Here is a 27,600-nt window from a genome sequence, read left to right on the forward strand (position 1 = left end):
GATTCTTTACGTTTCGAGTCGATTCCTTTCGATTCGATTCTTTTATAATCTATTCAATTCATTTCTTTTCGATTCGATTCAATACAATTGGATTCTTTTCGATTCGATTCCTTACCATTAGATTCTTCTCTATTTGATTCAATCGATTCTTTCGATTCAATTAGATTCGATTCTTTATGCTTTGATTCGATTCGATTCTTTTAATTTCGATTCGATTTTTTTTTCGATTTGATTCTTTCGATTCGATTCGATTCTTTTCACTTCGGTTCGTTTCTTTTCAATTCGATTCGAATCTTTTCGATTCTATTGGATTTGATTCAAATCTTATCGATTTTATTCGATTCAATTCTTTTCTATTCAACTCGATTCTTTTCGATTCGATTCGATTCGACACTTTTCGTTTCGATTCGATTCTTTTCGATTCGATTTGATTCTTTTCATTTCGATTAGATTCTCTTCGATTCGATTCTTTTCGTTTCGATTAGATTCTTTTCGATTCGATTCGATTCAATTCTTTTCACTTCGACTCGATTCTACTCGGTTCATCTCGAATCGATTCGATTCTTTTTGATTTGATCTATTCGATTCTTTTCGATTCAGTTCGATTCAATTCGATTCTTTTCTATTTGATTCGATTCTTTTCCACTCGATGTGATTTGATTCGTTTTCATTTTTTTCGATTTGTTTCAATTCGAATCTATTCGATTCTTTTCGTTTCAATTCGATTCGATTCTTTTTGATTCAATTCCATTCGATTCGAATAGATTCGATTCTTTTCGATTCGATACGATTCGATTCTTTTCGATGCGAATCAATTCGATTCGATTCTTTTTTATTCGATTCGATTCGATTCTTTTAGATTTGATTCGATACGATTCTTTTCTATTCGATTCTTTTCGATTCGATTCGATTCTTTTCGATTCGATTCGATTCGATTCTTTTCAATTTGATTCGTTTCGATTTGAATCTTTTTGTTTTGATTTGATTTTCTACAATTCGATTCTTTGGATTCGATTCTTTTTGATTTGATTAGATTCGATTCATTTCAATTCAAATCAATTCAATATGATTCGATTCGTTGCAATCTGATTCGATTTTTTCGAATCGATTTGATTCGATTCGATTAGTTTCGATTCGACTCGATTTGATTCGATTCGATTATCGATTCAATTCAATTCCAATTATTCTCAATTCGATTCGATTTGATTATTTTTATTCAATTCTATTATTTTCGATTCGATGCGATGCGATTCGATTCGATTCTTTTCGATTCAATCAATTCGATTTGATTCTTTTCAATTCGATTCGATTCTTTTCGATTTGATTGCATTCGATTCAATTGTTTTCGATTCGATTTGATTCTTTCGATTCGATTCGATTCTTTTCATTACGATTCAATTCAATTCGATTCTTTTTGATTCGATTTGATTCTTTTCGGTTCGATTCGATTCTTTTCGATTCGATTCGATTCGACACTTTTCGTTTCGATTCGATTCTTTTCGATTCGATTGATTCTTTTCGTTTCGATTAGATTCTCTTTGATTCGATTCTTTTCGATTCCATTTGATTTGATTCTTCTCCATTCGATTCGATTCAATTCTTTTCGAATCGATTCGATAAGATTCTTTTCATTCGATTCAATTCTGTTCGATTCTATTCTATTTGATTCGGTTCAATTCGATTCTTTTCAATTCGATTCTATTCGATTCTTTTCATTTTGATTCGATTCTTTTCGATTCAATTCTTTTCGACTTGGCTTGATTCGATCATTTGGATTCGATTTGTTACATTACGATTCAATTCTTTTCGATTCTGTTCGATTCGATTCTTTCGATTCAGTTCGTTTCGATTCTTTTTGATTCGATTCGATTCTTTTCCATTCGATGATTCGATTAGTTTCGATTTTTTCGAATCGTTTCAATTCGATTCAAATTCTTTTCTATTCGATTTGATTCTTTGCTATCTATTCGATTCTTTTCGATTCGATTCGATTCGATTCGTTTCGATTCCATCTTTTTGATTCGACACGATTGGATTCGAATCTTTTCGATTCGATTCAACTCAACTCAGTTCTTTTCGATTCGATTTTTTCGATTCGATTCTTTTCAATTCGATTCAAATCGATTCATTCCAATTCAATTCTTTCCGATTCGATTCGATTCTTTTCGATTCGATTCGATTCTTTTAATTCGATTCGAGTCTTTTCAATTCGATTCAATTCGATTCTTTTCAATTCAATTCTTTTCGATTCGATTCTTTTCGATTCGATTCGATTTGATTCTTTTCGAATTGATTCGTTTCGATTCGATCTTTTTGATTTGATACGATTCTTGTCGATTCCATTAAATTTGATTCGATTCCTTTCAATTCAATTAGATTGTTTTCGAGTCGATTCCAATCAATTCGATTCTTTTCTATTCGATTCGATTCTTTTCATTTGATTTGATTCTTTTCGATACGATTCGATTCGATTCCATTTGATTTTTTTCGATTTGATTCGATACGATTCTTTTCATTTCGATTCAAATCGATTCTTTTCGATTCTATTCGTTTCGATTCGATTCGATTCCTTTTCTTTAGATTCGATTCTTTGCGATTCGATCCTTTTGGATTCGATTCGATTCTTTTCGATTCTTTTCGATTCGAGTCTTTTCGATTCGAATCGATTCGATTCTTTTTGATTTGAATCAATTCTTTTTGATTCAATTCAATTCTTTTCCATTCGATTCGATTCTTTTCGATTCGATTCTTTTCGATTCGATATTACTCGATTTGATTGTTTTTGATTTGATTCGAATCTTTTCTATTCTATTCATTTCAATTCTTTTCGATTCGATTTGATACGATTAGATTTTTTTCGATTGGATTCGATTCGGTACGTCGATTCTTTTCGATTCTATTCAGTTAGATTCTTTTCAATTCGGTTTGATTCTTTTTGTTTCGGTTTGATTCTTTTTGATTCAATTCTTTTTGATTCGATTCAATTCTTTTCATTCAATTTGATTCGATTCGATTCTTTTCGTTTCAAATCGATTCATTTCGATTTGATTCTTTTCTATTCGATTCGATTCTCTTCGATTCAATTCAATTCGATTCGATTCTCTTCGATTTAATTCAATTCGATTCTTTTCGATTCGATTCCATTCGATTCTTTTCGATTCAATTCAATTCGATTCTTTTTGTTTCAATTCGATTCTTTTTGATTCTATTCTTTTCCATTCGATTCGAGTCTTTTCTCTTTGATTCGATTCTTTTCGATTCGATTCCTTTCGATTCAATTTGATTCTTTTCGTTTCGATTCTCTTCTTTTCTATTCTATTCGATTCACTTGTTTTTTATTCGATTCGATTCAATTCTTTTCATTCCAATTTGATTCGAATCGACTCTTTTCGATTCAATTCCATTCGGTTTGATTCTATTTGTTTCGATTTGATTCTTTTGGATTTCATTAGATTAGATTCTTTTCGATTCGATTCGAATATTTCATTCAATTCAATTCGATTCGGCTCGTTTCAAATCGATTCGTTTCGATTCGATTCTTTGCTATTCGATTTGATTCTTTTCGTTTCAATTTGATTCTTTTCGATTCGATTCAATTCGATTCAATTCTTTTCAGATCGATTCGACTCTTTTCAATTTGATACGATTCGATTCTTTTCGATTTGATTCGACTCAATGCTTTTCGATTCAATTCGTTTCGATTCTTTTCGATTCGATTCAATTCGAGGCTATTCGGTTCTTTTCGATTCCATTAAATTTGATTTGATTCTTTTCTACTCAATTAGATTCTTTTCGATTCGTTTCCATACAATTCGATTCTTTTCGATTCGATTCGATTGTTTTCGATTCGATTCAATTTTCTATCAATTCGATTAGATTCTTTTCATTTCAAATCGATTCTTTTCGATTCGATTCAATTAGATTTTTTTGATTCGATTAAATACAATGCGATTCTTTTGTTTCAATTCGATTCTTTTTGATTCGATTGTTTTCGATTCGATTCGATTCAATTCTTTTCATTTCGATTCGATTCATTTCTATTCAATTCTTCGATCTATTCAATTTTTTCGATTCGATTCTTTACGTTTCGAGTCGATTCCTTTCGATTCGATTCTTTTATAATCTATTCAATTCATTTCTTTTCGCTTGGATTCAATACAATTGGATTCTTTTCGATTCGATTCCTTACCATTAGATTCTTCTCTATTTGATTCAATCGATTCTTTCGATTCAATTAGATTCGATTCTTTATGCTTTGATTCGATTCGATTCTTTTAATTTCGATTCGATTTTTTTTTCGATTTGATTCTTTCGATTCGATTCGATTCTTTTCACTTCGGTTCATTTCTTTTCAATTCGATTCGAATCTTTTCGATTCTATTGGATTTGATTCAAATCTTATCGATTTTATTCGATTCAATTCTTTTCTATTCAACTCGATTCTTTTCGATTCGATTCGATTCGACACTTTTCGTTTCGATTCGATTCTTTTCGATTCGATTTGATTCTTTTCATTTCGATTAGATTCTCTTCGATTCGATTCTTTTCGTTTCGATTAGATTCTTTTCGATTCGATTCGATTCAATTCTTTTCACTTCGACTCGATTCTACTCGGTTCATCTCGAATCGATTCGATTCTTTTTGATTTGATCTATTCGATTCTTTTCGATTCAGTTCGATTCAATTCGATTCTTTTCTATTTGATTCGATTCTTTTCCACTCGATGTGATTTGATTCGTTTTCATTTTTTTCGATTTGTTTCAATTCGAATCTATTCGATTCTTTTCGTTTCAATTCGATTCGATTCTTTTTGATTCAATTCCATTCGATTCGAATAGATTCGATTCTTTTCGATTCGATACGATTCGATTCTTTTCGATGCGAATCAATTCGATTCGATTCTTTTTTATTCGATTCGATTCGATTCTTTTAGATTTGATTCGATACGATTCTTTTCTATTCGATTCTTTTCGATTCGATTCGATTCTTTTCGATTCGATTCGATTCGATTCGATTCTTTTCAATTTGATTCGTTTCGATTTGAATCTTTTTGTTTTGATTTGATTTTCTACAATTCGATTCTTTGGATTCGATTCTTTTTGATTTGATTAGATTCGATTCATTTCAATTCAAATCAATTCAATATGATTCGATTCGTTGCAATCTGATTCGATTTTTTCGAATCGATTTGATTCGATTCGATTAGTTTCGATTCGACTCGATTTGATTCGATTCGATTATCGATTCAATTCAATTCCAATTATTCTCAATTCGATTCGATTATTTTTATTCAATTCTATTATTTTCGATTCGATGCGATGCGATTCGATTCGATTCTTTTCGATTCAATCAATTCGATTTGATTCTTTTCAATTCGATTCGATTCTTTTCGATTTGATTGCATTCGATTCAATTGTTTTCGATTCGATTTGATTCTTTCGATTCGATTCGATTCTTTTCATTACGATTCAATTCAATTCGATTCTTTTCGATTCGATTTGATTCTTTTCGGTTCGATTCGATTCTTTTCGATTCGATTCGATTCGACACTTTTCGTTTCGATTCGATTCTTTTCGATTCGATTGATTCTTTTCGTTTCGATTAGATTCTCTTTGATTCGATTCTTTTCGATTCCATTTGATTTGATTCTTCTCCATTCGATTCGATTCAATTCTTTTCGAATCGATTCGATAAGATTCTTTTCATTCGATTCAATTCTGTTCGATTCTATTCTATTTGATTCGGTTCAATTCGATTCTTTTCAATTCGATTCTATTCGATTCTTTTCATTTTGATTCGATTCTTTTCGATTCAATTCTTTTCGACTTGGCTTGATTCGATCATTTGGATTCGATTTGTTACATTACGATTCAATTCTTTTCGATTCTGTTCGATTCGATTCTTTCGATTCAGTTCGTTTCGATTCTTTTTGATTCGATTCGATTCTTTTCCATTCGATGATTCGATTAGTTTCGATTTTTTCGAATCGTTTCAATTCGATTCAAATTCTTTTCTATTCGATTTGATTCTTTGCTATCTATTCGATTCTTTTCGATTCGATTCGATTCGATTCGTTTCGATTCCATCTTTTTGATTCGACACGATTCGATTCGAATCTTTTCGATTCGATTCAACTCAACTCAGTTCTTTTCGATTCGATTTTTTCGATTCGATTCTTTTCAATTCGATTCAAATCGATTCATTCCAATTCAATTCTTTCCGATTCGATTCGATTCTTTTCGATTCGATTCGATTCTTTTAATTCGATTCGAGTCTTTTCAATTCGATTCAATTCGATTCTTTTCAATTCAATTCTTTTCGATTCGATTCTTTTCGATTCGACTCGATTTGATTCTTTTCGAATTGATTCATTTCGATTCGATCTTTTTGATTTGATACGATTCTTGTCGATTCCATTAAATTTGATTCGATTCCTTTCAATTCAATTAGATTGTTTTCGAGTCGATTCCAATCAATTCGATTCTTTTCTATTCGATTCGATTCTTTTCATTTGATTTGATTCTTTTCGATACGATTCGATTCGATTCCATTTGATTTTTTTCGATTTGATTCGATACGATTCTTTTCATTTCGATTCAAATCGATTCTTTTCGATTCTATTCGTTTCGATTCGATTCGATTCCTTTTCTTTAGATTCGATTCTTTGCGATTCGATCCTTTTGGATTCGATTCGATTCTTTTCGATTCTTTTCGATTCGAGTCTTTTCGATTCGAATCGATTGGATTCTTTTTGATTTGAATCAATTCTTTTTGATTCAATTCAATTCTTTTCCATTCGATTCGATTCTTTTCGATTCGATTCTTTTCGATTCGATATTACTCGATTTGATTGTTTTTGATTTGATTCGAATCTTTTCTATTCTATTCATTTCAATTCTTTTCGATTCGATTTGATACGATTAGATTTTTTTCGATTGGATTCGATTCGGTACGTCGATTCTTTTCGATTCTATTCAGTTAGATTCTTTTCAATTCGGTTTGATTCTTTTTGTTTCGGTTTGATTCTTTTTGATTCAATTCTTTTTGATTCGATTCAATTCTTTTCATTCAATTTGATTCGATTCGATTCTTTTCGTTTCAAATCGATTCATTTCGATTTGATTCTTTTCTATTCGATTCGATTCTCTTCGATTCAATTCAATTCGATTCGATTCTCTTCGATTTAATTCAATTCGATTCTTTTCGATTCGATTCCATTCGATTCTTTTCGATTCAATTCAATTCGATTCTTTTTGTTTCAATTCGATTCTTTTTGATTCTATTCTTTTCCATTCGATTCGAGTCTTTTCTCTTTGATTCGATTCTTTTCGATTCGATTCCTTTCGATTCAATTTGATTCTTTTCGTTTCGATTCTCTTCTTTTCTATTCTATTCGATTCACTTGTTTTTTATTCGATTCGATTCAATTCTTTTCATTCCAATTTGATTCGAATCGACTCTTTTCGATTCAATTCCATTCGGTTTGATTCTATTTGTTTCGATTTGATTCTTTTGGATTTCATTAGATTAGATTCTTTTCGATTCGATTCGAATATGTCATTCAATTCGATTCGATTCGGCTCGTTTCAAATCGATTCGTTTCGATTCGATTCTTTGCTATTCGATTTGATTCTTTTCGTTTCAATTTGATTCTTTTCGATTCGATTCAATTCTTTTCAGATCGATTCGATTCTTTTCAATTTGATACGATTCGATTCTTTTCGATTTGATTCGACTCAATGCTTTTCGATTCAATTCGTTTCGATTCTTTTCGATTCGATTCAATTCGATGCTATTCGGTTCTTTTCGATTCCATTAAATTTGATTTGATTCTTTTCTACTCAATTAGATTCTTTTCGATTCGTTTCCATACATTTCGATTCTTTTCGATTCGATTCGATTGTTTTCGATTCGATTCAATTTTCTATCAATTCGATTAGATTCTTTTCATTTCAAATCGATTCTTTTCGATTCGATTCAATTAGATTTTTTTGATTCGATTAAATACAATGCGATTCTTTTGTTTCAATTCGATTCTTTTTGATTCGATTGTTTTCGATTCGATTCGATTCAATTCTTTTCATTTCGATTCGATTCATTTCTATTCAATTCTTCGATCTATTCAATTTTTTCGATTCGATTCTTTACGTTTCGAGTCGATTCCTTTCGATTCGATTCTTTTATAATCTATTCAATTCATTTCTTTTCGATTCGATTCAATACAATTGGATTCTTTTCGATTCGATTCCTTACCATTAGATTCTTCTCTATTTGATTCAATCGATTCTTTCGATTCAATTAGATTCGATTCTTTATGCTTTGATTCGATTCGATTCTTTTAATTTCGATTCGATTTTTTTTTCGATTTGATTCTTTCGATTCGATTCGATTCTTTTCACTTCGGTTCGTTTCTTTTCAATTCGATTCGAATCTTTTCGATTCTATTGGATTTGATTCAAATCTTATCGATTTTATTCGATTCAATTCTTTTCTATTCAACTCGATTCTTTTCGATTCGATTCGATTCGACACTTTTCGTTTCGATTCGATTCTTTTCGATTCGATTTGATTCTTTTCATTTCGATTAGATTCTCTTCGATTCGATTCTTTTCGTTTCGATTAGATTCTTTTCGATTCGATTCGATTCAATTCTTTTCACTTCGACTCGATTCTACTCGGTTCATCTCGAATCGATTCGATTCTTTTTGATTTGATCTATTCGATTCTTTTCGATTCAGTTCGATTCAATTCGATTCTTTTCTATTTGATTCGATTCTTTTCCACTCGATGTGATTTGATTCGTTTTCATTTTTTTCGATTTGTTTCAATTCGAATCTATTCGATTCTTTTCGTTTCAATTCGATTCGATTCTTTTTGATTCAATTCCATTCGATTCGAATAGATTCGATTCTTTTCGATTCGATACGATTCGATTCTTTTCGATGCGAATCAATTCGATTCGATTCTTTTTTATTCGATTCGATTCGATTCTTTTAGATTTGATTCGATACGATTCTTTTCTATTCGATTCTTTTCGATTCGATTCGATTCGATTCTTTTCAATTTGATTCGTTTCGATTTGAATCTTTTTGTTTTGATTTGATTTTCTACAATTCGATTCTTTGGATTCGATTCTTTTTGATTTGATTAGATTCGATTCATTTCAATTCAAATCAATTCAATATGATTCGATTCGCTGCAATCTGATTCGATATTTTCGAATCGATTTGATTCGATTCGATTAGTTTCGATTCGACTCGATTTGATTCGATTCGATTATCGATTCAATTCAATTCCAATTATTCTCAATTCGATTCGATTATTTTTATTCAATTCTATTATTTTCGATTCGATGCGATTCGATTCGATTCGATTCTTTTCGATTCAATCAATTCGATTTGATTCTTTTCAATTCGATTCGATTCTTTTCGATTTGATTGCATTCGATTCAATTGTTTTCGATTCGATTTGATTCTTTCGATTCGATTCGATTCTTTTCATTACGATTCAATTCAATTCGATTCTTTTCGATTCGATTTGATTCTTTTCGGTTCGATTCGATTCTTTTCGATTCGATTCGATTCGACACTTTTCGTTTCGATTCGATTCTTTTCGATTCGATTGATTCTTTTCGTTTCGATTAGATTCTCTTTGATTCGATTCTTTTCGATTCCATTTGATTTGATTCTTCTCCATTCGATTCGATTCAATTCTTTTCGAATCGATTCGATAAGATTCTTTTCATTCGATTCAATTCTGTTCGATTCTATTCTATTTGATTCGGTTCAATTCGATTCTTTTCAATTCGATTCTATTCGATTCTTTTCATTTTGATTCGATTCTTTTCGATTCAATTCTTTTCGACTTGGCTTGATTCGATCATTTGGATTCGATTTGTTACATTACGATTCAATTCTTTTCGATTCTGTTCGATTCGATTCTTTCGATTCAGTTCGTTTCGATTCTTTTTGATTCGATTCGATTCTTTTCCATTCGATGATTCGATTAGTTTCGATTTTTTCGAATCGTTTCAATTCGATTCAAATTCTTTTCTATTCGATTTGATTCTTTGCTATCTATTCGATTCTTTTCGATTCGATTCGATTCGATTCGTTTCGATTCCATCTTTTTGATTCGACACGATTCGATTCGAATCTTTTCGATTCGATTCAACTCAACTCAGTTCTTTTCGATTCGATTTTTTCGATTCGATTCTTTTCAATTCGATTCAAATCGATTCATTCCAATTCAATTCTTTCCGATTCGATTCGATTCTTTTCGATTCGATTCGATTCTTTTAATTCGATTCGAGTCTTTTCAATTCGATTCAATTCGATTCTTTTCAATTCAATTCTTTTCGATTCGATTCTTTTCGATTCGATTCGATTTGATTCTTTTCGAATTGATTCGTTTCGATTCGATCTTTTTGATTTGATACGATTCTTGTCGATTCCATTAAATTTGATTCGATTCCTTTCAATTCAATTAGATTGTTTTCGAGTCGATTCCAATCAATTCGATTCTTTTCTATTCGATTCGATTCTTTTCATTTGATTTGATTCTTTTCGATACGATTCGATTCGATTCCATTTGATTTTTTTCGATTTGATTCGATACGATTCTTTTCATTTCGATTCAAATCGATTCTTTTCGATTCTATTCGTTTCGATTCGATTCGATTCCTTTTCTTTAGATTCGATTCTTTGCGATTCGATCCTTTTGGATTCGATTCGATTCTTTTCGATTCTTTTCGATTCGAGTCTTTTCGATTCGAATCGATTGGATTCTTTTTGATTTGAATCAATTCTTTTTGATTCAATTCAATTCTTTTCCATTCGATTCGATTCTTTTCGATTCGATTCTTTTCGATTCGATATTACTCGATTTGATTGTTTTTGATTTGATTCGAATCTTTTCTATTCTATTCATTTCAATTCTTTTCGATTCGATTTGATACGATTAGATTTTTTTCGATTGGATTCGATTCGGTACGTCGATTCTTTTCGATTCTATTCAGTTAGATTCTTTTCAATTCGGTTTGATTCTTTTTGTTTCGGTTTGATTCTTTTTGATTCAATTCTTTTTGATTCGATTCAATTCTTTTCATTCAATTTGATTCGATTCGATTCTTTTCGTTTCAAATCGATTCATTTCGATTTGATTCTTTTCTATTCGATTCGATTCTCTTCGATTCAATTCAATTCGATTCGATTCTCTTCGATTTAATTCAATTCGATTCTTTTCGATTCGATTCCATTCGATTCTTTTCGATTCAATTCAATTCGATTCTTTTTGTTTCAATTCGATTCTTTTTGATTCTATTCTTTTCCATTCGATTCGAGTCTTTTCTCTTTGATTCGATTCTTTTCGATTCGATTCCTTTCGATTCAATTTGATTCTTTTCGTTTCGATTCTCTTCTTTTCTATTCTATTCGATTCACTTGTTTTTTATTCGATTCGATTCAATTCTTTTCATTCCAATTTGATTCGAATCGACTCTTTTCGATTCAATTCCATTCGGTTTGATTCTATTTGTTTCGATTTGATTCTTTTGGATTTCATTAGATTAGATTCTTTTCGATTCGATTCGAATATGTCATTCAATTCGATTCGATTCGGCTCGTTTCAAATCGATTCGTTTCGATTCGATTCTTTGCTATTCGATTTGATTCTTTTCGTTTCAATTTGATTCTTTTCGATTCGATTCAATTCTTTTCAGATCGATTCGATTCTTTTCAATTTGATACGATTCGATTCTTTTCGATTTGATTCGACTCAATGCTTTTCGATTCAATTCGTTTCGATTCTTTTCGATTCGATTCAATTCGATGCTATTCGGTTCTTTTCGATTCCATTAAATTTGATTTGATTCTTTTCTACTCAATTAGATTCTTTTCGATTCGTTTCCATACAATTCGATTCTTTTCGATTCGATTCGATTGTTTTCGATTCGATTCAATTTTCTATCAATTCGATTAGATTCTTTTCATTTCAAATCGATTCTTTTCGATTCGATTCAATTAGATTTTTTTGATTCGATTAAATACAATGCGATTCTTTTGTTTCAATTCGATTCTTTTTGATTCGATTGTTTTCGATTCGATTCGATTCAATTCTTTTCATTTCGATTCGATTCATTTCTATTCAATTCTTCGATCTATTCAATTTTTTCGATTCGATTCTTTACGTTTCGAGTCGATTCCTTTCGATTCGATTCTTTTATAATCTATTCAATTCATTTCTTTTCGATTCGATTCAATACAATTGGATTCTTTTCGATTCGATTCCTTACCATTAGATTCTTCTCTATTTGATTCAATCGATTCTTTCGATTCAATTAGATTCGATTCTTTATGCTTTGATTCGATTCGATTCTTTTAATTTCGATTCGATTTTTTTTTCGATTTGATTCTTTCGATTCGATTCGATTCTTTTCACTTCGGTTCGTTTCTTTTCAATTCGATTCGAATCTTTTCGATTCTATTGGATTTGATTCAAATCTTATCGATTTTATTCGATTCAATTCTTTTCTATTCAACTCGATTCTTTTCGATTCGATTCGATTCGACACTTTTCGTTTCGATTCGATTCTTTTCGATTCGATTTGATTCTTTTCATTTCGATTAGATTCTCTTCGATTCGATTCTTTTCGTTTCGATTAGATTCTTTTCGATTCGATTCGATTCAATTCTTTTCACTTCGACTCGATTCTACTCGGTTCATCTCGAATCGATTCGATTCTTTTTGATTTGATCTATTCGATTCTTTTCGATTCAGTTCGATTCAATTCGATTCTTTTCTATTTGATTCGATTCTTTTCCACTCGATGTGATTTGATTCGTTTTCATTTTTTTCGATTTGTTTCAATTCGAATCTATTCGATTCTTTTCGTTTCAATTCGATTCGATTCTTTTTGATTCAATTCCATTCGATTCGAATAGATTCGATTCTTTTCGATTCGATACGATTCGATTCTTTTCGATGCGAATCAATTCGATTCGATTCTTTTTTATTCGATTCGATTCGATTCTTTTAGATTTGATTCGATACGATTCTTTTCTATTCGATTCTTTTCGATTCGATTCGATTCTTTTCGATTCGATTCGATTCGATTCTTTTCAATTTGATTCGTTTCGATTTGAATCTTTTTGTTTTGATTTGATTTTCTACAATTCGATTCTTTGGATTCGATTCTTTTTGATTTGATTAGATTCGATTCATTTCAATTCAAATCAATTCAATATGATTCGATTCGTTGCAATCTGATTCGATTTTTTCGAATCGATTTGATTCGATTCGATTAGTTTCGATTCGACTCGATTTGATTCGATTCGATTATCGATTCAATTCAATTCCAATTATTCTCAATTCGATTCGATTATTTTTATTCAATTCTATTATTTTCGATTCGATGCGATGCGATTCGATTCGATTCTTTTCGATTCAATCAATTCGATTTGATTCTTTTCAATTCGATTCGATTCTTTTCGATTTGATTGCATTCGATTCAATTGTTTTCGATTCGATTTGATTCTTTCGATTCGATTCGATTCTTTTCATTACGATTCAATTCAATTCGATTCTTTTCGATTCGATTTGATTCTTTTCGGTTCGATTCGATTCTTTTCGATTCGATTCGATTCGACACTTTTCGTTTCGATTCGATTCTTTTCGATTCGATTGATTCTTTTCGTTTCGATTAGATTCTCTTTGATTCGATTCTTTTCGATTCCATTTGATTTGATTCTTCTCCATTCGATTCGATTCAATTCTTTTCGAATCGATTCGATAAGATTCTTTTCATTCGATTCAATTCTGTTCGATTCTATTCTATTTGATTCGGTTCAATTCGATTCTTTTCAATTCGATTCTATTCGATTCTTTTCATTTTGATTCGATTCTTTTCGATTCAATTCTTTTCGACTTGGCTTGATTCGATCATTTGGATTCGATTTGTTACATTACGATTCAATTCTTTTCGATTCTGTTCGATTCGATTCTTTCGATTCAGTTCGTTTCGATTCTTTTTGATTCGATTCGATTCTTTTCCATTCGATGATTCGATTAGTTTCGATTTTTTCGAATCGTTTCAATTCGATTCAAATTCTTTTCTATTCGATTTGATTCTTTGCTATCTATTCGATTCTTTTCGATTCGATTCGATTCGATTCGTTTCGATTCCATCTTTTTGATTCGACACGATTGGATTCGAATCTTTTCGATTCGATTCAACTCAACTCAGTTCTTTTCGATTCGATTTTTTCGATTCGATTCTTTTCAATTCGATTCAAATCGATTCATTCCAATTCAATTCTTTCCGATTCGATTCGATTCTTTTCGATTCGATTCGATTCTTTTAATTCGATTCGAGTCTTTTCAATTCGATTCAATTCGATTCTTTTCAATTCAATTCTTTTCGATTCGATTCTTTTCGATTCGATTCGATTTGATTCTTTTCGAATTGATTCGTTTCGATTCGATCTTTTTGATTTGATATGATTCTTGTCGATTCCATTAAATTTGATTCGATTCCTTTCAATTCAATTAGATTGTTTTCGAGTCGATTCCAATCAATTCGATTCTTTTCTATTCGATTCGATTCTTTTCATTTGATTTGATTCTTTTCGATACGATTCGATTCGATTCCATTTGATTTTTTTCGATTTGATTCGATACGATTCTTTTCATTTCGATTCAAATCGATTCTTTTCGATTCTATTCGTTTCGATTCGATTCGATTCCTTTTCTTTAGATTCGATTCTTTGCGATTCGATCCTTTTGGATTCGATTCGATTCTTTTCGATTCTTTTCGATTCGAGTCTTTTCGATTCGAATCGATTGGATTCTTTTTGATTTGAATCAATTCTTTTTGATTCAATTCAATTCTTTTCCATTCGATTCGATTCTTTTCGATTCGATTCTTTTCGATTCGATATTACTCGATTTGATTGTTTTTGATTTGATTCGAATCTTTTCTATTCTATTCATTTCAATTCTTTTCGATTCGATTTGATACGATTAGATTTTTTTCGATTGGATTCGATTCGGTACGTCGATTCTTTTCGATTCTATTCAGTTAGATTCTTTTCAATTCGGTTTGATTCTTTTTGTTTCGGTTTGATTCTTTTTGATTCAATTCTTTTTGATTCGATTCAATTCTTTTCATTCAATTTGATTCGATTCGATTCTTTTCGTTTCAAATCGATTCATTTCGATTTGATTCTTTTCTATTCGATTCGATTCTCTTCGATTCAATTCAATTCGATTCGATTCTCTTCGATTTAATTCAATTCGATTCTTTTCGATTCGATTCCATTCGATTCTTTTCGATTCAATTCAATTCGATTCTTTTTGTTTCAATTCGATTCTTTTTGATTCTATTCTTTTCCATTCGATTCGAGTCTTTTCTCTTTGATTCGATTCTTTTCGATTCGATTCCTTTCGATTCAATTTGATTCTTTTCGTTTCGATTCTCTTCTTTTCTATTCTATTCGATTCACTTGTTTTTTATTCGATTCGATTCAATTCTTTTCATTCCAATTTGATTCGAATCGACTCTTTTCGATTCAATTCCATTCGGTTTGATTCTATTTGTTTCGATTTGATTCTTTTGGATTTCATTAGATTAGATTCTTTTCGATTCGATTCGAATATGTCATTCAATTCGATTCGATTCGGCTCGTTTCAAATCGATTCGTTTCGATTCGATTCTTTGCTATTCGATTTGATTCTTTTCGTTTCAATTTGATTCTTTTCGATTCGATTCAATTCTTTTCAGATCGATTCGATTCTTTTCAATTTGATACGATTCGATTCTTTTCGATTTGATTCGACTCAATGCTTTTCGATTCAATTCGTTTCGATTCTTTTCGATTCGATTCAATTCGATGCTATTCGGTTCTTTTCGATTCCATTAAATTTGATTTGATTCTTTTCTACTCAATTAGATTCTTTTCGATTCGTTTCCATACATTTCGATTCTTTTCGATTCGATTCGATTGTTTTCGATTCGATTCAATTTTCTATCAATTCGATTAGATTCTTTTCATTTCAAATCGATTCTTTTCGATTCGATTCAATTAGATTTTTTTGATTCGATTAAATACAATGCGATTCTTTTGTTTCAATTCGATTCTTTTTGATTCGATTGTTTTCGATTCGATTCGATTCAATTCTTTTCATTTCGATTCGATTCATTTCTATTCAATTCTTCGATCTATTCAATTTTTTCGATTCGATTCTTTACGTTTCGAGTCGATTCCTTTCGATTCGATTCTTTTATAATCTATTCAATTCATTTCTTTTCGATTCGATTCAATACAATTGGATTCTTTTCGATTCGATTCCTTACCATTAGATTCTTCTCTATTTGATTCAATCGATTCTTTCGATTCAATTAGATTCGATTCTTTATGCTTTGATTCGATTCGATTCTTTTAATTTCGATTCGATTTTTTTTTCGATTTGATTCTTTCGATTCGATTCGATTCTTTTCACTTCGGTTCGTTTCTTTTCAATTCGATTCGAATCTTTTCGATTCTATTGGATTTGATTCAAATCTTATCGATTTTATTCGATTCAATTCTTTTCTATTCAACTCGATTCTTTTCGATTCGATTCGATTCGACACTTTTCGTTTCGATTCGATTCTTTTCGATTCGATTTGATTCTTTTCATTTCGATTAGATTCTCTTCGATTCGATTCTTTTCGTTTCGATTAGATTCTTTTCGATTCGATTCGATTCAATTCTTTTCACTTCGACTCGATTCTACTCGGTTCATCTCGAATCGATTCGATTCTTTTTGATTTGATCTATTCGATTCTTTTCGATTCAGTTCGATTCAATTCGATTCTTTTCTATTTGATTCGATTCTTTTCCACTCGATGTGATTTGATTCGTTTTGATTTTTTTCGATTTGTTTCAATTCGAATCTATTCGATTCTTTTCGTTTCAATTCGATTCGATTCTTTTTGATTCAATTCCATTCGATTCGAATAGATTCGATTCTTTTCGATTCGATACGATTCGATTCTTTTCGATGCGAATCAATTCGATTCGATTCTTTTTTATTCGATTCGATTCGATTCTTTTAGATTTGATTCGATACGATTCTTTTCTATTCGATTCTTTTCGATTCGATTCGATTCTTTTCGATTCGATTCGATTCGATTCTTTTCAATTTGATTCGTTTCGATTTGAATCTTTTTGTTTTGATTTGATTTTCTACAATTCGATTCTTTGGATTCGATTCTTTTTGATTTGATTAGATTCGATTCATTTCAATTCAAATCAATTCAATATGATTCGATTCGTTGCAATCTGATTCGATTTTTTCGAATCGATTTGATTCGATTCGATTAGTTTCGATTCGACTCGATTTGATTCGATTCGATTATCGATTCAATTCAATTCCAATTATTCTCAATTCGATTCGATTATTTTTATTCAATTCTATTATTTTCGATTCGATGCGATGCGATTCGATTCGATTCTTTTCGATTCAATCAATTCGATTTGATTCTTTTCAATTCGATTCGATTCTTTTCGATTTGATTGCATTCGATTCAATTGTTTTCGATTCGATTTGATTCTTTCGATTCGATTCGATTCTTTTCATTACGATTCAATTCAATTCGATTCTTTTCGATTCGATTTGATTCTTTTCGGTTCGATTCGATTCTTTTCGATTCGATTCGATTCGACACTTTTCGTTTCGATTCGATTCTTTTCGATTCGATTGATTCTTTTCGTTTCGATTAGATTCTCTTTGATTCGATTCTTTTCGATTCCATTTGATTTGATTCTTCTCCATTCGATTCGATTCAATTCTTTTCGAATCGATTCGATAAGATTCTTTTCATTCGATTCAATTCTGTTCGATTCTATTCTATTTGATTCGGTTCAATTCGATTCTTTTCAATTCGATTCTATTCGATTCTTTTCATTTTGATTCGATTCTTTTCGATTCAATTCTTTTCGACTTGGCTTGATTCGATCATTTGGATTCGATTTGTTACATTACGATTCAATTCTTTTCGATTCTGTTCGATTCGATTCTTTCGATTCAGTTCGTTTCGATTCTTTTTGATTCGATTCGATTCTTTTCCATTCGATGATTCGATTAGTTTCGATTTTTTCGAATCGTTTCAATTCGATTCAAATTCTTTTCTATTCGATTTGATTCTTTGCTATCTATTCGATTCTTTTCGATTCGATTCGATTCGATTCGTTTCGATTCCATCTTTTTGATTCGACACGATTCGATTCGAATCTTTTCGATTCGATTCAACTCAACTCAGTTCTTTTCGATTCGATTTTTTCGATTCGATTCTTTTCAATTCGATTCAAATCGATTCATTCCAATTCAATTCTTTCCGATTCGATTCGATTCTTTTCGATTCGATTCGATTCTTTTAATTCGATTCGAGTCTTTTCAATTCGATTCAATTCGATTCTTTTCAATTCAATTCTTTTCGATTCGATTCTTTTCGATTCGATTCGATTTGATTCTTTTCGAATTGATTCGTTTCGATTCGATCTTTTTGATTTGATACGATTCTTGTCGATTCCATTAAATTTGATTCGATTCCTTTCAATTCAATTAGATTGTTTTCGAGTCGATTCCAATCAATTCGATTCTTTTCTATTCGATTCGATTCTTTTCATTTGATTTGATTCTTTTCGATACGATTCGATTCGATTCCATTTGATTTTTTTCGATTTGATTCGATACGATTCTTTTCATTTCGATTCAAATCGATTCTTTTCGATTCTATTCGTTTCGATTCGATTCGATTCCTTTTCTTTAGATTCGATTCTTTGCGATTCGATCCTTTTGGATTCGATTCGATTCTTTTCGATTCTTTTCGATTCGAGTCTTTTCGATTCGAATCGATTGGATTCTTTTTGATTTGAATCAATTCTTTTTGATTCAATTCAATTCTTTTCCATTCGATTCGATTCTTTTCGATTCGATTCTTTTCGATTCGATATTACTCGATTTGATTGTTTTTGATTTGATTCGAATCTTTTCTATTCTATTCATTTCAATTCTTTTCGATTCGATTTGATACGATTAGATTTTTTTCGATTGGATTCGATTCGGTACGTCGATTCTTTTCGATTCTATTCAGTTAGATTCTTTTCAATTCGGTTTGATTCTTTTTGTTTCGGTTTGATTCTTTTTGATTCAATTCTTTTTGATTCGATTCAATTCTTTTCATTCAATTTGATTCGATTCGATTCTTTTCGTTTCAAATCGATTCATTTCGATTTGATTCTTTTCTATTCGATTCGATTCTCTTCGATTCAATTCAATTCGATTCGATTCTCTTCGATTTAATTCAATTCGATTCTTTTCGATTCGATTCCATTCGATTCTTTTCGATTCAATTCAATTCGATTCTTTTTGTTTCAATTCGATTCTTTTTGATTCTATTCTTTTCCATTCGATTCGAGTCTTTTCTCTTTGATTCGATTCTTTTCGATTCGATTCCTTTCGATTCAATTTGATTCTTTTCGTTTCGATTCTCTTCTTTTCTATTCTATTCGATTCACTTGTTTTTTATTCGATTCGATTCAATTCTTTTCATTCCAATTTGATTCGAATCGACTCTTTTCGATTCAATTCCATTCGGTTTGATTCTATTTGTTTCGATTTGATTCTTTTGGATTTCATTAGATTAGATTCTTTTCGATTCGATTCGAATATGTCATTCAATTCGATTCGATTCGGCTCGTTTCAAATCGATTCGTTTCGATTCGATTCTTTGCTATTCGATTTGATTCTTTTCGTTTCAATTTGATTCTTTTCGATTCGATTCAATTCTTTTCAGATCGATTCGATTCTTTTCAATTTGATACGATTCGATTCTTTTCGATTTGATTCGACTCAATGCTTTTCGATTCAATTCGTTTCGATTCTTTTCGATTCGATTCAATTCGATGCTATTCGGTTCTTTTCGATTCCATTAAATTTGATTTGATTCTTTTCTACTCAATTAGATTCTTTTCGATTCGTTTCCATACAATTCGATTCTTTTCGATTCGATTCGATTGTTTTCGATTCGATTCAATTTTCTATCAATTCGATTAGATTCTTTTCATTTCAAATCGATTCTTTTCGATTCGATTCAATTAGATTTTTTTGATTCGATTAAATACAATGCGATTCTTTTGTTTCAATTCGATTCTTTTTGATTCGATTGTTTTCGATTCGATTCGATTCAATTCTTTTCATTTCGATTCGATTCATTTCTATTCAATTCTTCGATCTATTCAATTTTTTCGATTCGATTCTTTACGTTTCGAGTCGATTCCTTTCGATTCGATTCTTTTATAATCTATTCAATTCATTTCTTTTCGATTCGATTCAATACAATTGGATTCTTTTCGATTCGATTCCTTACCATTAGATTCTTCTCTATTTGATTCAATCGATTCTTTCGATTCAATTAGATTCGATTCTTTATGCTTTGATTCGATTCGATTCTTTTAATTTCGATTCGATTTTTTTTTCGATTTGATTCTTTCGATTCGATTCGATTCTTTTCACTTCGGTTCGTTTCTTTTCAATTCGATTCGAATCTTTTCGATTCTATTGGATTTGATTCAAATCTTATCGATTTTATTCGATTCAATTCTTTTCTATTCAACTCGATTCTTTTCGATTCGATTCGATTCGACACTTTTCGTTTCGATTCGATTCTTTTCGATTCGATTTGATTCTTTTCATTTCGATTAGATTCTCTTCGATTCGATTCTTTTCGTTTCGATTAGATTCTTTTCGATTCGATTCGATTCAATTCTTTTCACTTCGACTCGATTCTACTCGGTTCATCTCGAATCGATTCGATTCTTTTTGATTTGATCTATTCGATTCTTTTCGATTCAGTTCGATTCAATTCGATTCTTTTCTATTTGATTCGATTCTTTTCCACTCGATGTGATTTGATTCGTTTTGATTTTTTTCGATTTGTTTCAATTCGAATCTATTCGATTCTTTTCGTTTCAATTCGATTCGATTCTTTTTGATTCAATTCCATTCGATTCGAATAGATTCGATTCTTTTCGATTCGATACGATTCGATTCTTTTCGATGCGAATCAATTCGATTCGATTCTTTTTTATTCGATTCGATTCGATTCTTTTAGATTTGATTCGATACGATTCTTTTCTATTCGATTCTTTTCGATTCGATTCGATTCGATTCTTTTCAATTTGATTCGTTTCGATTTGAATCTTTTTGTTTTGATTTGATTTTCTACAATTCGATTCTTTGGATTCGATTCTTTTTGATTTGATTAGATTCGATTCATTTCAATTCAAATCAATTCAATATGATTCGATTCGCTGCAATCTGATTCGATATTTTCGAATCGATTTGATTCGATTCGATTAGTTTCGATTCGACTCGATTTGATTCGATTCGATTATCGATTCAATTCAATTCCAATTATTCTCAATTCGATTCGATTATTTTTATTCAATTCTATTATTTTCGATTCGATGCGATTCGATTCGATTCGATTCTTTTCGATTCAATCAATTCGATTTGATTCTTTTCAATTCGATTCGATTCTTTTCGATTTGATTGCATTCGATTCAATTGTTTTCGATTCGATTTGATTCTTTCGATTCGATTCGATTCTTTTCATTACGATTCAATTCAATTCGATTCTTTTCGATTCGATTTGATTCTTTTCGGTTCGATTCGATTCTTTTCGATTCGATTCGATTCGACACTTTTCGTTTCGATTCGATTCTTTTCGATTCGATTGATTCTTTTCGTTTCGATTAGATTCTCTTTGATTCGATTCTTTTCGATTCCATTTGATTTGATTCTTCTCCATTCGATTCGATTCAATTCTTTTCGAATCGATTCGATAAGATTCTTTTCATTCGATTCAATTCTGTTCGATTCTATTCTATTTGATTCGGTTCAATTCGATTCTTTTCAATTCGATTCTATTCGATTCTTTTCATTTTGATTCGATTCTTTTCGATTCAATTCTTTTCGACTTGGCTTGATTCGATCATTTGGATTCGATTTGTTACATTACGATTCAATTCTTTTCGATTCTGTTCGATTCGATTCTTTCGATTCAGTTCGTTTCGATTCTTTTTGATTCGATTCGATTCTTTTCCATTCGATGATTCGATTAGTTTCGATTTTTTCGAATCGTTTCAATTCGATTCAAATTCTTTTCTATTCGATTTGATTCTTTGCTATCTATTCGATTCTTTTCGATTCGATTCGATTCGATTCGTTTCGATTCCATCTTTTTGATTCGACACGATTCGATTCGAATCTTTTCGATTCGATTCAACTCAACTCAGTTCTTTTCGATTCGATTTTTTCGATTCGATTCTTTTCAATTCGATTCAAATCGATTCATTCCAATTCAATTCTTTCCGATTCGATTCGATTCTTTTCGATTCGATTCGATTCTTTTAATTCGATTCGAGTCTTTTCAATTCGATTCAATTCGATTCTTTTCAATTCAATTCTTTTCGATTCGATTCTTTTCGATTCGATTCGATTTGATTCTTTTCGAATTGATTCGTTTCGATTCGATCTTTTTGATTTGATACGATTCTTGTCGATTCCATTAAATTTGATTCGATTCCTTTCAATTCAATTAGATTGTTTTCGAGTCGATTCCAATCAATTCGATTCTTTTCTATTCGATTCGATTCTTTTCATTTGATTTGATTCTTTTCGATACGATTCGATTCGATTCCATTTGATTTTTTTCGATTTGATTCGATACGATTCTTTTCATTTCGATTCAAATCGATTCTTTTCGATTCTATTCGTTTCGATTCGATTCGATTCCTTTTCTTTAGATTCGATTCTTTGCGATTCGATCCTTTTGGATTCGATTCGATTCTTTTCGATTCTTTTCGATTCGAGTCTTTTCGATTCGAATCGATTGGATTCTTTTTGATTTGAATCAATTCTTTTTGATTCAATTCAATTCTTTTCCATTCGATTCGATTCTTTTCGATTCGATTCTTTTCGATTCGATATTACTCGATTTGATTGTTTTTGATTTGATTCGAATCTTTTCTATTCTATTCATTTCAATTCTTTTCGATTCGATTTGATACGATTAGATTTTTTTCGATTGGATTCGATTCGGTACGTCGATTCTTTTCGATTCTATTCAGTTAGATTCTTTTCAATTCGGTTTGATTCTTTTTGTTTCGGTTTGATTCTTTTTGATTCAATTCTTTTTGATTCGATTCAATTCTTTTCATTCAATTTGATTCGATTCGATTCTTTTCGTTTCAAATCGATTCATTTCGATTTGATTCTTTTCTATTCGATTCGATTCTCTTCGATTCAATTCAATTCGATTCGATTCTCTTCGATTTAATTCAATTCGATTCTTTTCGATTCGATTCCATTCGATTCTTTTCGATTCAATTCAATTCGATTCTTTTTGTTTCAATTCGATTCTTTTTGATTCTATTCTTTTCCATTCGATTCGAGTCTTTTCTCTTTGATTCGATTCTTTTCGATTCGATTCCTTTCGATTCAATTTGATTCTTTTCGTTTCGATTCTCTTCTTTTCTATTCTATTCGATTCACTTGTTTTTTATTCGATTCGATTCAATTCTTTTCATTCCAATTTGATTCGAATCGACTCTTTTCGATTCAATTCCATTCGGTTTGATTCTATTTGTTTCGATTTGATTCTTTTGGATTTCATTAGATTAGATTCTTTTCGATTCGATTCGAATATGTCATTCAATTCGATTCGATTCGGCTCGTTTCAAATCGATTCGTTTCGATTCGATTCTTTGCTATTCGATTTGATTCTTTTCGTTTCAATTTGATTCTTTTCGATTCGATTCAATTCTTTTCAGATCGATTCGATTCTTTTCAATTTGATACGATTCGATTCTTTTCGATTTGATTCGACTCAATGCTTTTCGATTCAATTCGTTTCGATTCTTTTCGATTCGATTCAATTCGATGCTATTCGGTTCTTTTCGATTCCATTAAATTTGATTTGATTCTTTTCTACTCAATTCGATTCTTTTCGATTCGTTTCCATACAATTCGATTCTTTTCGATTCGATTGTTTTCGATTCGATTCAATTTTCTATCAATTCGATTAGATTCTTTTCATTTCAAATCGATTCTTTTCGATTCGATTCAATTAGATTTTTTTGATTCGATTAAATACAATGCGATTCTTTTGTTTCAATTCGATTCTTTTTGATTCGATTGTTTTCGATTCGATTCGATTCAATTCTTTTCATTTCGATTCGATTCATTTCTATTCAATTCTTCGATCTATTCAATTTTTTCGATTCGATTCTTTACGTTTCGAGTCGATTCCTTTCGATTCGATTCTTTTATAATCTATTCAATTCATTTCTTTTCGATTCGATTCAATACAATTGGATTCTTTTCGATTCGATTCCTTACCATTAGATTCTTCTCTATTTGATTCAATCGATTCTTTCGATTCAATTAGATTCGATTCTTTATGCTTTGATTCGATTCGATTCTTTTAATTTCGATTCGATTTTTTTTTCGATTTGATTCTTTCGATTCGATTCGATTCTTTTCACTTCGGTTCGTTTCTTTTCAATTCGATTCGAATCTTTTCGATTCTATTGGATTTGATTCAAATCTTATCGATTTTATTCGATTCAATTCTTTTCTATTCAACTCGATTCTTTTCGATTCGATTCGATTCGACACTTTTCGTTTCGATTCGATTCTTTTCGATTCGATTTGATTCTTTTCATTTCGATTAGATTCTCTTCGATTCGATTCTTTTCGTTTCGATTAGATTCTTTTCGATTCGATTCGATTCAATTCTTTTCACTTCGACTCGATTCTACTCGGTTCATCTCGAATCGATTCGATTCTTTTTGATTTGATCTATTCGATTCTTTTCGATTCAGTTCGATTCAATTCGATTCTTTTCTATTTGATTCGATTCTTTTCCACTCGATGTGATTTGATTCGTTTTCATTTTTTTCGATTTGTTTCAATTCGAATCTATTCGATTCTTTTCGTTTCAATTCGATTCGATTCTTTTTGATTCAATTCCATTCGATTCGAATAGATTCGATTCTTTTCGATTCGATACGATTCGATTCTTTTCGATGCGAATCAATTCGATTCGATTCTTTTTTATTCGATTCGATTCGATTCTTTTAGATTTGATTCGATACGATTCTTTTCTATTCGATTCTTTTCGATTCGATTCGATTCTTTTCGATTCGATTCGATTCGATTCTTTTCAATTTGATTCGTTTCGATTTGAATCTTTTTGTTTTGATTTGATTTTCTACAATTCGATTCTTTGGATTCGATTCTTTTTGATTTGATTAGATTCGATTCATTTCAATTCAAATCAATTCAATATGATTCGATTCGTTGCAATCTGATTCGATTTTTTCGAATCGATTTGATTCGATTCGATTAGTTTCGATTCGACTCGATTTGATTCGATTCGATTATCGATTCAATTCAATTCCAATTATTCTCAATTCGATTCGATTATTTTTATTCAATTCTATTATTTTCGATTCGATGCGATGCGATTCGATTCGATTCTTTTCGATTCAATCAATTCGATTTGATTCTTTTCAATTCGATTCGATTCTTTTCGATTTGATTGCATTCGATTCAATTGTTTTCGATTCGATTTGATTCTTTCGATTCGATTCGATTCTTTTCATTACGATTCAATTCAATTCGATTCTTTTCGATTCGATTTGATTCTTTTCGGTTCGATTCGATTCTTTTCGATTCGATTCGATTCGACACTTTTCGTTTCGATTCGATTCTTTTCGATTCGATTGATTCTTTTCGTTTCGATTAGATTCTCTTTGATTCGATTCTTTTCGATTCCATTTGATTTGATTCTTCTCCATTCGATTCGATTCAATTCTTTTCGAATCGATTCGATAAGATTCTTTTCATTCGATTCAATTCTGTTCGATTCTATTCTATTTGATTCGGTTCAATTCGATTCTTTTCAATTCGATTCTATTCGATTCTTTTCATTTTGATTCGATTCTTTTCGATTCAATTCTTTTCGACTTGGCTTGATTCGATCATTTGGATTCGATTTGTTACATTACGATTCAATTCTTTTCGATTCTGTTCGATTCGATTCTTTCGATTCAGTTCGTTTCGATTCTTTTTGATTCGATTCGATTCTTTTCCATTCGATGATTCGATTAGTTTCGATTTTTTCGAATCGTTTCAATTCGATTCAAATTCTTTTCTATTCGATTTGATTCTTTGCTATCTATTCGATTCTTTTCGATTCGATTCGATTCGATTCGTTTCGATTCCATCTTTTTGATTCGACACGATTCGATTCGAATCTTTTCGATTCGATTCAACTCAACTCAGTTCTTTTCGATTCGATTTTTTCGATTCGATTCTTTTCAATTCGATTCAAATCGATTCATTCCAATTCAATTCTTTCCGATTCGATTCGATTCTTTTCGATTCGATTCGATTCTTTTAATTCGATTCGAGTCTTTTCAATTCGATTCAATTCGATTCTTTTCAATTCAATTCTTTTCGATTCGATTCTTTTCGATTCGATTCGATTTGATTCTTTTCGAATTGATTCGTTTCGATTCGATCTTTTTGATTTGATACGATTCTTGTCGATTCCATTAAATTTGATTCGATTCCTTTCAATTCAATTAGATTGTTTTCGAGTCGATTCCAATCAATTCGATTCTTTTCTATTCGATTCGATTCTTTTCATTTGATTTGATTCTTTTCGATACGATTCGATTCGATTCCATTTGATTTTTTTCGATTTGATTCGATACGATTCTTTTCATTTCGATTCAAATCGATTCTTTTCGATTCTATTCGTTTCGATTCGATTCGATTCCTTTTCTTTAGATTCGATTCTTTGCGATTCGATCCTTTTGGATTCGATTCGATTCTTTTCGATTCTTTTCGATTCGAGTCTTTTCGATTCGAATCGATTGGATTCTTTTTGATTTGAATCAATTCTTTTTGATTCAATTCAATTCTTTTCCATTCGATTCGATTCTTTTCCATTCGATTCTTTTCGATTCGATATTACTCGATTTGATTGTTTTTGATTTGATTCGAATCTTTTCTATTCTATTCATTTCAATTCTTTTCGATTCGATTTGATACGATTAGATTTTTTTCGATTGGATTCGATTCGGTACGTCGATTCTTTTCGATTCTATTCAGTTAGATTCTTTTCAATTCGGTTTGATTCTTTTTGTTTCGGTTTGATTCTTTTTGATTCAATTCTTTTTGATTCGATTCAATTCTTTTCATTCAATTTGATTCGATTCGATTCTTTTCGTTTCAAATCGATTCATTTCGATTTGATTCTTTTCTATTCGATTCGATTCTCTTCGATTCAATTCAATTCGATTCGATTCTCTTCGATTTAATTCAATTCGATTCTTTTCGATTCGATTCCATTCGATTCTTTTCGATTCAATTCAATTCGATTCTTTTTGTTTCAATTCGATTCTTTTTGATTCTATTCTTTTCCATTCGATTCGAGTCTTTTCTCTTTGATTCGATTCTTTTCGATTCGATTCCTTTCGATTC

This window comes from Canis lupus, chromosome 34 (assembly GCF_048164855.1).
Source record: "Canis lupus baileyi chromosome 34, mCanLup2.hap1, whole genome shotgun sequence".
Taxonomy (NCBI): domain Eukaryota; kingdom Metazoa; phylum Chordata; class Mammalia; order Carnivora; family Canidae; genus Canis; species Canis lupus.